At 42.3% G+C, this 14,922-nt stretch overlaps 1 protein-coding gene across 3 annotated transcripts in view; it reads right to left on the reverse strand.

Annotated features, from left to right (window-relative positions):
* The window catches only part of PDE7B (phosphodiesterase 7B), a 169,751-nt gene that overhangs the window by 66,831 nt on the left and 87,998 nt on the right, over positions 1–14,922 (reverse strand). The gene's annotated exons all lie outside the window — the stretch shown is intronic.

The following is a 14,922-nucleotide window of genomic DNA, read 5'->3' on the forward strand; positions in this document are numbered from 1 at the left end:
GATTTTCCATGGTTCCATTGTAACATCTGTTGGCAGATTTTACATTTGATAACAAAGGGAGAGAAATAACAGAGAAAACAGTTTTAATTGTTCCATCTTCCCTTCCCCTTCAAAGAGTGAGTACTCCTGACCCTAAAGGGGACTGAACGCCAACTATTTTGTGAATTGGTGCCTCCTGTTCACAGACTACCTTCCACTAGCACCCGTATCAAGCCTTAAACAAAATATTTTCTTATTTCATCCTCAAGGATGACAGCCTGAAATGGAGGTCATACACGCCCTCACTTTCAAAGAAGTTTTTGATTTATACAGCACTCATGGGCTACTTAGATTTTCTGGGAACTAACAGAAAACTAACTAACTAACTAACTAACTAACTAACTAACTAACTTTTCTGGGAAGTAGCTAAGCCACTCTCCATTCCATCATATTTGAGTAGCTGTGGCATTTCAGTAAAGTTCCCACCAACTGGAAAAGGGGAAGCAAAATCCCCCTTTTTAAAAAGGTTACAAAGAAGACCTTGGGAATTACATGTCAGTAGGTTGGTCAGGCTCAGGCTGGTCAGTCTCACCTCTGCGACCAGCAAGATCATGGAGCAGATCCTCCCGGAAACTCCACTGAATGCTCACATGGAAAATAAGGAGGTGATTAGTGACAGCAAACACAGCTCCAGTAAGGACAAATCATGCCTGACAAACTGGTGGCCTTCTACAATGGCATTAACGTGCTGGTGCGCAAGGGAAGAGCTACTGACATCATCTACCTGGATTTGTGCAAAGCAGTTGACGCTGTCACACACAATTCCCCTGTCTCTAAACTGGAGAGACGTGGGTTTGACAGATGGACTATGCAGTGGATAAAGAACTGACAGGATGGTCACACTCAAGACCTGCAGTCAACGGCTCAATGTCTAAAGTGGCACTCCTCAGGGGTTGGCTTGGCAACCAGCACTATTCCACACTTTTGCTGGCAACATGGACAGTGGGACTGAGCGCACTCTCAGCAAGTTTGCCAACAATGCCAAGCTCTATGGTGTGTTCTGTATGCTGGAAGGAAAAGATGCCATCCAGAGAGGCCTTAACAGGCTAGAGAAGTGGGCCTGTGCAAATCTCATTAGGTTCAACAAGACCAAGGGCAAGGTCCTGCAAGTGGATAGGGGCAATCCCAAGCACAAGTGCAGGCTGAGCAGAGAATAGATTGAGAGCAGCTCTTGTGAGAAGGACTTGAACGTGTTGGTGGCTGAGAAACTTGACATGAATAGTCTGTGTAAATGTCTTGGTTTGGGAAGACAGGTATCTGCCAGAGAAAGCTGGAGTTTCCTTTGGAATGAAGAATGTAAACTATCACCTTCCTCCCTTTTTTTCCAATCATAAATTTGCAGTTAAAAGCTTTTAGACAAAAGTTTTTGGAAATAGAAATAGCAGTTCTTTACTAGTATGTATAACAAAGCAAACAAAAACAACAACTACAGCATTAATAACAAAACCAGTACCAAGAACCTCGAGGGCTTTGCTTCATAAAAACCCAGGGCAGTTTGATCTCGGTGCCTTTGTGGGATCCTCAGAGCACCAAGCTGGAAACAGTGAAGTCCTGGGCTGGTAGCTGGGATGTCAGTGTGTCCCGCCAGGCAGGGGCAGGGTGTCCGGGTAAGGCGATGTGGAATCACACCGCAGCAAGAGGAGCAGTGCCGACGAAACCGCGACGGCGGGGCAGGGCTGGCCCAGCTCTTGCAGGGTGGCAGAGGAGCTCAGAATTCCAGAATGAGCAGATGATGGCAGATTTCCCAGGACTGGACCCCTCCAGAGACAGTGAACTCTTCTAGCAGCGAGCAGCAACCCAGCTGTTCTCTCTCCCCGAACGCCGAAAAGCAGAGCCTAACTGCCTCAAGCTGTCCTTGACCTGCCCCAAAACTCGTGTTCTCGCTCCCTCCGAGCTTTGACCACCCCTTTGTTTTTTGTTAAATAGTCTTAAGTATCCAACACTTAATCTCCTTGGTAATTTATGGGGAAAAAAATTCTTTAGAGGAAAAAGGAACAAACAACCCCAAACACTATGCTTGCAGCTAAGGTGGTCAACCATGTCCTGGGCTGCATCAAAAACAGCTAATTCTGCCACTTCAGTCTGCTCACATGAGACCTCATCCGAAGTGCTGCATCCAGCTCTGGGGCCCCCAACAGGAGAAGGACATGGATCTGTGGAAGCAGGTCCAGAGAAAGGACACGGAGATGTTCACAGGGCTGGAGCACCTCTCCTATGAGGACAGGCTGAGAGAGTTGGGGCTATCCTGGAGATGCAAAGGCTACAAAGAGACCTTATAGCACCTTCTGGTACCTAAACGGGGCCTACAGGAGACCTGCAGAGAGACTTTTTACATGGGCACGAAATGACATAACAGGGGGAAATGGTTTCAAACTGAAAAAGGGCAGGTTTAGATTAGAGATAAGAAAGAAATTCTTAACTATGAGGGTGGTGAGACATTGGGACAGGTTACTCAGAGAAGCAGTCAATGCCCTGTTCCTGGAAATTCTCAAGGCCAGGTTGGATGGGGCTTTGAGAAACCTGGTCTAGTGGAAGGCGTCCCTGCCCATGGTGGCGTGGTTGGAACCACCACTTTTCCCTCTTCTTTTAATGATGGAAGGACTCTGAGGTCCCTTCCATCCCAAACCATGCTATGATTTGTAATGCCACGTAGCACTACATAAGGCATGTCTAAACAGTTGTTCTTTCCTCATTTCAGTGCAGCTTATATTTGCTCTATCCTTGTCCAATCCAGTTCAACTACCGATTTCCCTCTTTAAAGAGATTTTAAAACAGTCATCCAACTGTTCTCATATTCCATGGATTAGCTGTGCTCCCCACCCAAGCCATCTGTCTGGCATTCATATTTTTACATGCTTTTCTTTTTACTATCACACTGCTTTATTTTATTTAATCTCTGCTCCTTCCAATTCTGCCCGTGTGTACAGCTCTGATGGTTCTGAGTTACTTTATCAGACTCTTAACTATAAGAGAAATTTTGGTCAGATACCAAGTTTTGTTGCTGCATTCCCTGCTTGTGCTCACTCAGAAGAGGTTGAGGCTCTTCTCTTGATAAAAAGATGGGGTTGAGAACAGGAGCAGAACTTCCGAGCAACGGTTTAAAGCCAGAAAAGTTTCTACTGGCAGCACCTTACCAGTTGACTTGGGAAAGCTGCTGACTCCTACAAGCCATAGGGTTTTGGTGATTGCAATGCTTGTGACCCAGTGTACAATGAGGTTTTTACAGAAAATTAAGGCTCGGTATCTACTCTCTCGTTCTGGACAAAGGTAAAGGAGAAGCTCCTGCAGGGCACTGAATATACACCTTCCAGCTGAGACACATAATTTAAACAGTTGCTGGTTAGAAGCATGCCTGCCTTTGCACTGTGACAGTCACCCCCATAGCTTCAGCTACCCTAATTAAAATAATGTGTGGGGTGCTATCTAGGGAAAAACAGGAGTTCTATTGACTTGAGACAGGGAGCAGATATTTATGAGGCATTTCACAAGCCATTCCTACAGTGACATAGCAAGCTGTATTTGTAGGGGACATCAACTGTCTGCAGACTCCAACAGGACACAGCCTTACCTACCATGTGCTATCCTTTGTTAACAGAAAGGAGCAGTAAATAAAATTCTGGCTGTAGCAAGGAGGAAGAAGGAGTGCAAGGGGCAGGGGATGCCAATTTTGTGTTGAAAGAAGCATCAGTGAAAATGTACTGTGCGCAGAGGTGGAGGCTACAGGAGAGGAAAGTTTCAAAGACTATATAAAATAGTGAAGAGGTAAGTAAGGTTCTGCAGGTGTGGGAACCAGTTAAGTTGAAGACAGAGAAGATTGCAACAGAAGAGAATTAACTTGCAGCGAGGTAGTCAGTCTGGTCATAATAATTTGGAAAGATGCTCAAAGGCATGGCGGCTGAGGTGTACACTAGGACAGACCTTGCAGTATGAAGGAAGAACAAATGACTGTTCAGAGAAATCAAGGACTTGACAGTGATGGCGAAAAAGAAATCCTGTATTGAACTGTTACTTTGCTTTTCTAAAATGGAGGAGAACTGGCCTGGTGATTTTCTCACCTTCATCTCTCCACATGATCTGAAGTCAATATGAAGATTGAAGTCTATATAGGAAAACAGGGGGGAAAAAAATTAAGCAGATGACCAGAAAAACACAGATTCTCAATGATGATCTAAACTTCAGTAGTTCTGCCTCTAATTCATAGTGTTGCTTTTAACTCATGCTGTTAACAAGGTCACATGCAAAACGTTTTTTTGCCTGTATGACAAGACAGCTAAGTATAGAGTGCTTTCCCCTTCTAGTCATTTGATCCTATTCAAAACATATAATCTCCCTGGTCTCCAGTCTGTGCAAAGCCAGACATCAGCACATTTTTGACTACACAGCACCTACAAAAAGATTAGTGACAGTCTTGTGAGGCTTGTGGTGCACATTCTGTCAAGGGGCCAACATTTAAATAAGGTACCTCACATTTTCATTATGAGAATTCCAGCTCACTATTAGCAAAGTTGGTTTAATTTTTACTCTGTTGTGCCAGCTACTTAGTAGGTACTTAATGATGTGCACGGCTGGAAATGGGGGAAGGGAAGATCTACTCTATTGCTATTCCGCAGGGAAATTAAATAGGCTTGCTGAGTCTGCCTGGTTAGGGTTTATAACTTTATTCTGAATTCCATCTCTTTAATGTAATTATGATTTAACAGCTATGTGATTTCAGTAGATGATGACATTTCACAGATTGCATCTTATAATTCAGAAAACCAGAACGGTATTCTGTAGGTAGGTAGCTTAAGCATTTATTTGGCACAAATCAGGTAGCTTCCTTGACACTTAAGTCAGCCTCTATCTTGAAGCAGAACTTCAGACCTAGTTATTAGTGAAGATCTGAGTATTCAGATTCTACTGATGAGCTGTGAAATCTTGTCAAGGATCATACATTTCTAACAGGTAACTCACGCAGACCACTCAGTGAACACATCCCAGTCCAGTTCTGACAGGAAAATCCCATACTTCTGGCTCTTATTTTCTCCCCAGGCAAAAACGAGTCTTCAGGCACACTTCTGTCTTAAGCTACTTATTATTTGCTGCACTTTACCTTGCACACAGTATGTTATCTGCACTTGCCTCACAAGTCCTACTATCCCTTTCACTTTTACAACGGGTAAGTTAACTAGTACTCAGGAAGAAAGAGAAGATATACTGAAACCTTTTGATTACTCATTAAGCTGAACTATTATAGTCCTGTAACAGCTCCTTTATGCTCTTGCCTGCAGCACATCTTCAGCACGAGCCCTCATGCTGCTGTAACTTGAGCTGCTATCCTCGGTATTTTCCATCACTCTGGCTGAGAGGCATGAAGCTGGAAAAATGGATAAACCATACTTCACACAAACATACTCCTTAAAAAAAAAGTCTCTGAGAGTCAATGCAGGACTGAACCAAACCCACCTCATCTGTGTCACCATGCCCTTATCCACATCTGCAATTATGGTTTTCAGTGAGAGGGCAGGACAACTTGACAGAAAGAAGATGGGCAAAAAGCTGTGCCAGCACTTATATGCAGCAATGATCGTTGCCTTATTCATGACTGACAAGGAGGGAACTTGGGATTAAACTTGGGACATGTTAGTGGACTAAATGGCACTGAAGAAATTACCATCTCTCCCTCCAACTCCTATGCCTCCTCTAAGTGTGCTCTGCTCCTCGCTGCTCTGAGAGCTCTCAGTTTGCTGACTCTAAGCAGGATGTTCAAAATGACCTTGCTTGGAAGTGTATGCTGACAGTGTCTCACCTAAATTGCCTTGCACCTCTGCCATTTTAGGGTGGTAGTTCCCAGCTGTGTAGTGAATTCTTCTCTCCTTAGTCTCTTGTCCAGTGGTCATGGAAAGCAACACACAGACTTTTACACACACAGAAATTAATTCAGTTCTGAGATACTACCAGTACTAATTTATTCAGCTAGCTTTAGTTCCCAAAGAAAAACATGAAATGCACATTCACTAGTGCTTCCAGGAAGAACACATATCAAGTGCAATATCTATGCAGCACCTATAAAGTTCAGAATCTCTTGCACGTGGTTCTCTGCTTCTCGCTGTTAGTGTGCCTGAACATATTCCATGTCATTAAAATAAACTGCAAGCAGGGAGTGAAGAATTCTTTTCCTCTCCCCACTTCTTTTAATGAGACAAACCTGCATGCAAACCCCAAGCTGAATCAAACTGGTTTTTTCTAGCATTTCCTAAAAGCCCAGTCTCTCTCACCCCTTTATTCTCTCAGTTCCACTTGGAATTAGAAATGCAATTGCGCAATTACTGTGAAGGCAGCTGTTCCTGCCATATATCCAATCAGGCTGGAAGCAGGAAATAAAAAATCTTCCATGAAAGCCTGTGATTACAAGATCCCCAGTTTTAAGTTTTGCACACATGAACTGTTTGGAAGATGTTTGGATAAGCCCAGTTTGGAGCACAGCTATTTGGATATGCACCTGGTGCTTCCGTGAACACAGTCTCCTGATAACTTAGATAACATGCAGAGATAACCCCCACCCTGAGAATTTACCACAGATAACCTTAACTAACGGAAAGCTTGGAAAACTCACTCACAGAGGCACTTACTAGACAAGGAAGAACATAGGCAACAGCTATTAAAAACAGGGTAGTGGGCTGTGTATGGAAGGTGTTTTCGGCACCTGTCAAAATTTTGATGGCTTAAGAAACGTTCTGCACCTGCATTTTCCTATTATTCTGTGTGATTTTTAACTGAATATTCACCTAGCACATCTGTGTAGACAGTAGTTTCTGACTGTTGTGGAACATAGTTCTAGCAAGCTTAAAACTAATTCCTTCTACTTCATGAACCTACTTTATGACTTAACTTTCAAAAGCAGTGTTCAAACACTGTTGTATAGTACTTAGTTCAGAGTTATTCTTCTGTCTGATCTGTAAGTCCAGCAGCTTGAAAACAAAGCATTCAATCTCAAGGCAGTGCTTAAGCAGCAGGAAAGAAGCAATGCCTGCCACAGCCCAGTGCATTCTGAAAACCCTCCAGGATAATGCTTCACTTCTAACTGCACCTGCACAGAGCATCTTTTAAGTAGGCCTTTGAGTTAATACTTTGTCCTTACCTTAGGTCAGGGATATCAGGAGAACACTGAGAAAGCAATATTTGAAGGGCATTACCTCCACAAAGGCCAGAGCTGGCTACAGATGAAAGGATTTCATACTCTCCCACAGGAAGCAGAGTTTTGCACATTTCCCCTTCAGAAGGGATCAGAGCGGGGGATGTTTACAGCAATTTCTCCAAATAGTCTCGTGTGTATAAAGAGACACTCAAGAGTACACCTTCCACATGCTTTTACCTAAAAGTAACACTGAACATCCTGGTTTAGAACACAGCCCATCCATGCCCATGGAAAGACTGTCTCTGGTTTCACTGCAACTTCAAACAGGTCCTTGGTTCCTGGGACTGGGGAGGACTCCCACGGCATTGCATTCCCAGAGATTACAAAGAAACTAGCAAAGGTCACTGGCAAAGTTTTATTTTCTGAGGGAAATTTGAAGGACACCTGAATTTCAGGATATTCTGTTCAAGGAACAATGGAAGGGGGTTGCCTCTCTATTACTACTATAATAAGGGGCAGATCTGACAGTAGTACACTTGAGCCAATCCTTGTCAGGTTGGACCGCTCTCTTTGTACACACCTTGGACGATATTACCTTCAACTTTTTCAGGGAAAACCACAGCTGGCATTCCACAGAGGAGTCAAAAGAATGCCTTATCCAGAAGGTGAGAAAAAAGTATTTGTTCCTTCTCTCATACAGGGCTTGTTTGTTTGTTTGTAGCCATAACAGTGACAGAAGAAATTTTATTCTGCAAGCTGAGGAAAAAAAGGAAGAGCGAAGACATTTTTGTTCTGCATTTGCAAGTCTACACCATGGGCCAGTCAAGTACTTAACTTAATGTAATTTATCCCATCATTTAGTAGGCTGAAGTGCTCTATTTTGCACAAGGTCAGGATGACTTACAGAAAGTTTTTAACAAATGTAAAAGCATATTTTAAGCTTGATATCTCAAGAGTGTTTCACTTTTTAGTCCAGACAAAAAGAAGACAGGAGAACTAGAAAGTTTTACAGACTTATGGCCAGAATCAGATGCATAATTGCTGTGAAGAATCAGCCTGAGGTCAACTGACTTTTTTCAAAGAAAGTGACACCAGGGAGCTCCTGCAGGACAACTGCAATTCAGACAAGTTTGCCCATGTTAAAGATGCCCCTTGGAACATGGCAGTGGTGGGGCAGCATGTGAGCTTACTGTCATAAGTAACATGGCGTAGCATATTCTGAAAGCAGAGCTCTGGGGAGGGGGTGTGAATCAGTCACAATGGAGAAAATGGTGACATGGACACCCTTTTTCTTTGTTGTCTGGATGGAAAACCAAACTCACACTTCCTAGAGCCAGACTACAGAAAGCTGTCTGGGATGTGTGTCTCCAAGCAAACTCTTTTAAGTATGACAGATCACAAACTAAGTTTGTTATGAAGAAGCACTGAAACAGCAAACATGTTGCATACAATGTGCTTCCTACTTTGGAAGCTGGAATGCAGTATTGAGCCTCCCACAATGCATTTTAAACACTTTCCTCACAACATTTAGGCAATACAGAAAACCACCACCACTAGGCAGGCATGGCTAATATCACCACTGCTTTCTATCAGCCACTTACCAGTTTAATTCTCCGCAGAGTACAGAGAACTTTAGAGTCATTACCAAAGATACAAGAAAACTACCAGCTTTAACCCTAATGAAGCAAACAAGCATACAGCCACCTCCTCACCAGCAACACCCCTGCCCCAGCTCTGTTTGTATCACAATGTAGAAGCTTTTCCAGCTTTTCCTTTAGAAACAATATTTTTACGTATAAAGCCACATCTCTGGCTCCTAATATTTAGAACAGCTTCACTGAAAGCAACAGATCTGGCCACCATTACACAGCTGACTGGAATTCGCTCTATTTGTATTTACAGTTTTCAGCAGACTGCTCATTTGTCTCTTGAGCTGACAGACCAATAAACCTCTGTCACTTTTCTAGCACACCAGCCCCATTCCCTTCTTCATGCTGGCCTACATCAAACCTGGGCAATTATGTTTTATCTCCTAACTTTATCCCGAAGTCTTAGCTCTACTAATAATTATTGTAATCTTTTTCTCTCTTTTGTGGCTGCACATAGCTGAACAGCTGCTCAAAGAGCTTCTCCAAATATTTCTGCAAATAAATTTTGTTTTCCAACATCCACAATAATGCAAACAAAAAATGTGCCAGCCAGGCTGAACTGAAAGACCATTTAGAAATCAGTAAGATTTTCACATTATTTCTTCTCTTCTATTTACCCCTGGTGTAGCTCCTATTTTGGTGTTCACAGCAGTGGTTGAACTTGGTCATCTTAAAGGTCACTTTCAACTTAACTCTGAATTTCCCAAAATTCCAAAGAAACCACACCAGAAAATTTAACTAAGAATGAAGTAGAAAAAGTGGTTAAGCACAGTGGTTAAGTAGAAATTTTTCACTTACAAAATAAACACGACTTCAATTGACAAACACACTCACACAAGCTCATTTTGACATGTTCAAAATTAAAGACTTCTAACATCACTTCAGCTTCTCATTCTACACTGCATTTTAAACATACTTCCAAGTAAAGAGGTAGGTATCAAACAAAGACCAGAATTTGAATGGTGACCATGATTTAATACCTCAAAATAATTTCTTTTAATCTTTGGAACCAATTCTCTAATTAGTATACCCTTTTGTAAAAAAAAAAAAAAAAAAAAAAAAAAAAACAAAAAAAAAAAAAAAAAAAACCAGCCCCAAATCTTATGCATTAATAACTTATGTTCAGCCAGTGAACAGCATTACCCATAGATGTGGATAGATGTGGTCTGAATTTTCTCTCTTGGTCTACATACACATGCTATAGAAAAAGTACTGCACACTGTCTAATTTCACTGCTTTTAATGAGACCATCACACATAGTTCCACTGATTTAACCAGCTCTTTACGAAATATAGAAGAGCATATTTCTTGTTCCCAGGGGCAGGATTTTCAATACAACAGTCAGTGAGCAATCAAAGTTGCCACAGGTAGTCTTGATCCCATCAAATTCACATTCTTTGTCCTTCTAAGTGTAATGGATTTAACAAGTCTCAACATAAAACTTGGGGGGAAAAAAGAAGAAAAGGAAACCTAACCTCAGAAATATATAGCAAGCTGCCTTCCTGCCTGCTGTGCATCTGTCAGCAGGACATAAACAAAGCTGATTTCAATCTAAACAATAACACAGGAGACTGGTCAGATGCTAAGACAATGCTATTTGATACCTCCCACGTTTTATTTATTACAGGATCTATATTTGTGGCACCTACATGCTCAGCACCAAATACTCAAAACTACGAGCTTTTAAGCTGTTAGTCAACCCCCCATTTGGTTCTCAATAATTTGCAGATTTAAATTTTAAGGTTTTATAATTATTAGTCATTGCAGTTGAGCTACAAACACAAGCATGAGCTTCAAGGTGTCACAACTAAACATGATTCAGCAAATACACACTCAAACAGGTTGTTCAGAGAAGTTATGGATGCCAATTCCTGGAAGTCTTCAATTCCTGGAAGCCAGGTGGGATGGAACTTTGAGCAACCTGTTCTAGTGGAAGGGGTCCCTGCCCATGGCCAGGGAGTTGAAATTAGATGGTGTTTAAAAGTCTCTTCAAACCCAAATAATTTTATGATTCTGTAAACAATGATAGGAAGCAGAAGCATGAAATTTCTTCTAACATGCACAGCCAAGCTATTGCACAGCATGATAAAAATTGTTAAACATAAAAGAAAAATTAAGTAGAAGGCATGTTTCCTGGGATACAATGGAAGAACTAAGTCTTTGAGAATCTTGTGAATAACTTTAAGGAAGACCTTCAAGCAACCACTGAGGAAACACATATGATTTGACTCTGACCTCTCCTACAGGTGCATCACAAGATTGCTCAGCAATCTTAGAGACAGCTCTAAGGTTTGAAAGAGCAAGAAAGAACTTTGAATAGACTGCTGAACTGTAAAGGAGACAGTGGACTGAAGAGGAGAAGTAAACAGACACACCAGTAACTGCTAGATATTTTCCCAACTGTAAGAGGAGTGATGTGTGGTACCTGCTTGTTTTTCCTACTCATGGCAAAGGGACTCACCAGTTAACAACAAGCATGATGCACACATGAATCAGAACGTACATTTCTGAGAAAACATCCACCAACAGAAAGAGGTGACTGGAAAAAAACATTCAGAGTTATTTCAAAAAACCCACAGTGTCTCAACAGACCTCGGTAATTCTCAGCAGCACTGCACCTTCTCTCAATGTCTTGCATGTTAGCACATGTGCAAGACTCAGTACAGAATATCTCTCTGGAGTTATCTGGGATGTTCACAGTAAGCTTAAGAGGTTGCTAATGCTCATAAACGAAGACTTTTGGAGGCAAACCTGTACCTGTTCCCTGATCAGGTTTGTTTGATATGCAAAGCTACTGCTGAACTCTAGGAAAGGATGATAAGAAAGTTAGGGTCATAAACAGAACACAGCTCCCTCCTAGAGATCAACAAAGTTTCAGATCAGAATTATTTGAATAATTCAACTGTAATAATATCAACACATGCTGTTATATTATTCAAGTAAAAGGCATTGGCTTGCAAATAATCTATTTGAAACACAGTATGGAATGACATCAAATTATACCCATTTCCCACAGAAATGGCTTCTGGCACAGCCAGAGACAGTCTTCAACAAATCTCAGTTTTGTGCTGATTTGGTCAGGGATTGAAATGTGTGTGGGGGGAAAAGAGTTACTAAGCAACAGCAAGCCAGGAGCAGGAGAAAGGTCTGTCGTCTTAATTGATACTAACATAAAAAAGCGGTGTAACAAGAAGAGAAGGCTCAAGATGAGAGTTTTACTGCTTTGGAAGTGAAAGTAAATCATCATTAGAAACCCCAGGCAGGCAGTCACTGAAATCCGAGTTCTTCATTCATCCCAACTATATGCTGAATGATGTATTGCAAACCCTTTTCTTGCAGGGAGATTAAGTAGCTTATTCTTGGTACTGAACAAGATGAAAGACCCAGATATAGCTCTTACACTTGAGAGCCCAGGACACACAGATAGTTTTGCTCTCTACTCCTACCTCAGGAAAGGGGAATGTGGTATAAATGACAGTTAAATGGGTCCCCAAGACATTGCCATCCTCAGAACTGACATCATGTACAGATATAGCTCTCCCTCCTCTACACTATCTATGGTGAAGAGGGTTGTGACTTTTCTAGAAAGCCAGCCCAAGCCGAGCCTGATCACTCGGACAAGGCAAAGAAATTTGCTTAGCTAGATCTGCATTAATATGATCAAGCAAGCCAGAAATCCTGACAGTTTCCTTCCAGAATTCATATCTGTTTCCTCTTCTACTGTAAGCAAAGTAGTTTCATGAGGATGTGATAACAGAACATGAGTTATCACATGAATACTTACAAATTCAAATGAAAAAGCCCTTGATGTGGAAAGTGCTGTGAACTCTGCTACTGAACAATCAACCTTTATTTGCCTAGCTAGCAGTACCTCAAGCAGAAGTTATTTGCTTCAACTTCACCTGAAGAAAATCTGATTCCTGACTAGGTACTGCCTTTTTTTATAAGATAAGAGTTATTAAGTTTTGTTCTGATTGTTTTTTGGTTTTTTTCAGGAATCAAACATGCAAAAAACACCACACAAACACGAAGCTGAGTACCTCAAACAACTGAGCCTTCCAAATAATTATCTCTTCTTCCCATTTCTGCATTCTTTGACTCTGCACTTATTTAAGTATACTAGATTTCAGCATTTACTGGTTTTCCCACATACTCCAATGTACTTAAAGTGACTAAAATGAAACCACAAGAGGGAAAACTACTAGGATGACTGTTGCTGAGGAGGAAAAACCAGCAACCCAGGTCTGGTTCACTCAAACCGTCTGATGATTCGTATTTAAAGTGTTGAGAGTTAAGACTCATCTTCTGCCCTGATTTGTACTGGCGCAAGTCAGCTGCATTTATGAAACAGGATCTGGCACCATGAAGAGGACTGTCCCCTCACAGGATACGAGTAATGGCCATTTGAGTAAATGCAAGTTACTCACATCCTGCTAGTGGACTAATCTGTCTCTGTACATTCAGGCTCATTTTTAGTTGCCTCCAGGAATCTGAAGGTGAATCTCATTTGTTACCTAATGAAAGTAATTTCACCAGATACAACACAAGCACACTGAAAAACCACCATTACTCATACACGAGGTGTAAGCAATGCAGCATTTTTTAGGTTGCTTAATTAGGGTCCATCTCTTGAACACTCAGCATTCACCACACGAGCCTCAGTCTCCCTGGTTGGCTACAGTACATTCCCAGCTGATTTGCTCCAAGTCTTAAAAGAGCAATATGACCTCCTCTTTCATTATTCACATCCTTCTTATTATTCTTTTAAACTGAAGTGACTCCCTTCAGAGAAGGGTGTAGACGACTGTATATCTTCCTTCTCTGAAGAAAATGTACAATCTGTCCCTCTATTCCCTAGAGAATAGGACAGATTGTACATCTTCCTCAGAGCCTGAGACCCATCTCCCCTTCTTCAAAATGGAAGTGGACCATGTGTTTTTTGATTCAACTGCAAGCATTTTAAATAACAGACATACAATGACCAACCAGACAACCTTAGTAAGCATTCAGAAGTGATTGACTGATACCTATTTAACATTCAAGTTTATATATATAATTATGGAGAATACATACATACACACAACAAGCACTTCGAAACACCTAAGAAGATGTCATTCTACCTAAGAAACTAAGTTATCCTGGTACAAAGTACTGTAGATTATAGGTATCAATAACAGGTACACCAAAGAAGGAGAAGGCACAATGTTTGACAACTGAATGCATCAGAAGAATTTAGTGACCAAGTCGCAGAGACTAGATAATCCAGAGTTCTGAAGATATAAGCCACACAGTTTCATTAAGTCCATTAAATCACAGCAGTACAATTACAGGAGAATAAAAAATTACCAACTGATACTCAAGACAACTACAGGCCTATGACCCTGACTTCATCAGAAGGCAAGAGGTTTTGAACTGTAAGCAATGCGGAGCGCAGCTTAAGACACAACTGAATCAACAGATCAGAAGTACCATGCTAACCTGAAAACTCATCTCTACCTAATAAAAATGCTGCAGGTCTAACTTGGACTTCAGTAAAGCATGTGATGATGTGCCACATGTTAGCGAGATCAGAAAAAACTTACAGACAAGATTTATCAAGTTCATGAAAAAGCACGTGCTCTGTACCCAGTAATATACCACGTTTAAAGAGAAAGCAGTCGGATAGGGCAGCGTTTCTCAAGTTTTTAATAGTGGTGGCTATCAAAACCCAAGCCGTAAGGGAGTCGCTCCGCTTGGCACAAGGGAAGCGCGGGCCGGTCCCGTGAAGAGCACGCAAAGATCGCGGGCAGCTTTAGCGGCCAAGAGGAGAGGCCATGCGCTCGGAAGGGCACGGCGAACACAGCCGGGAAAGCTCCTGCGGCGGCCGGGCTGCCCGGCGGCCCCGCTTCTCCGCCACCCTGACCGCGGGGCCGCCGCTGCGGAGCCCCGTGCGGGCCGGGAGAGCTCTCCTCGCCGGCACTGAGCCCGGCCGCCCCGGCGGGGGTCAGCCTCCGAGCCGCGGACACACTCGCTCTGGTTTTCGGCCGCGCTTTTATCATCCCGCGTACAAAAACCACGCAACAGACGGGAGCGGGGGAGCGCCATCGGCGAACTGACGTGGCCTCAGCGCGGCACAAA

The sequence above is a fragment of the Sylvia atricapilla genome, chromosome 3 (genome assembly GCF_009819655.1).
Source record: "Sylvia atricapilla isolate bSylAtr1 chromosome 3, bSylAtr1.pri, whole genome shotgun sequence".
Taxonomy (NCBI): domain Eukaryota; kingdom Metazoa; phylum Chordata; class Aves; order Passeriformes; family Sylviidae; genus Sylvia; species Sylvia atricapilla.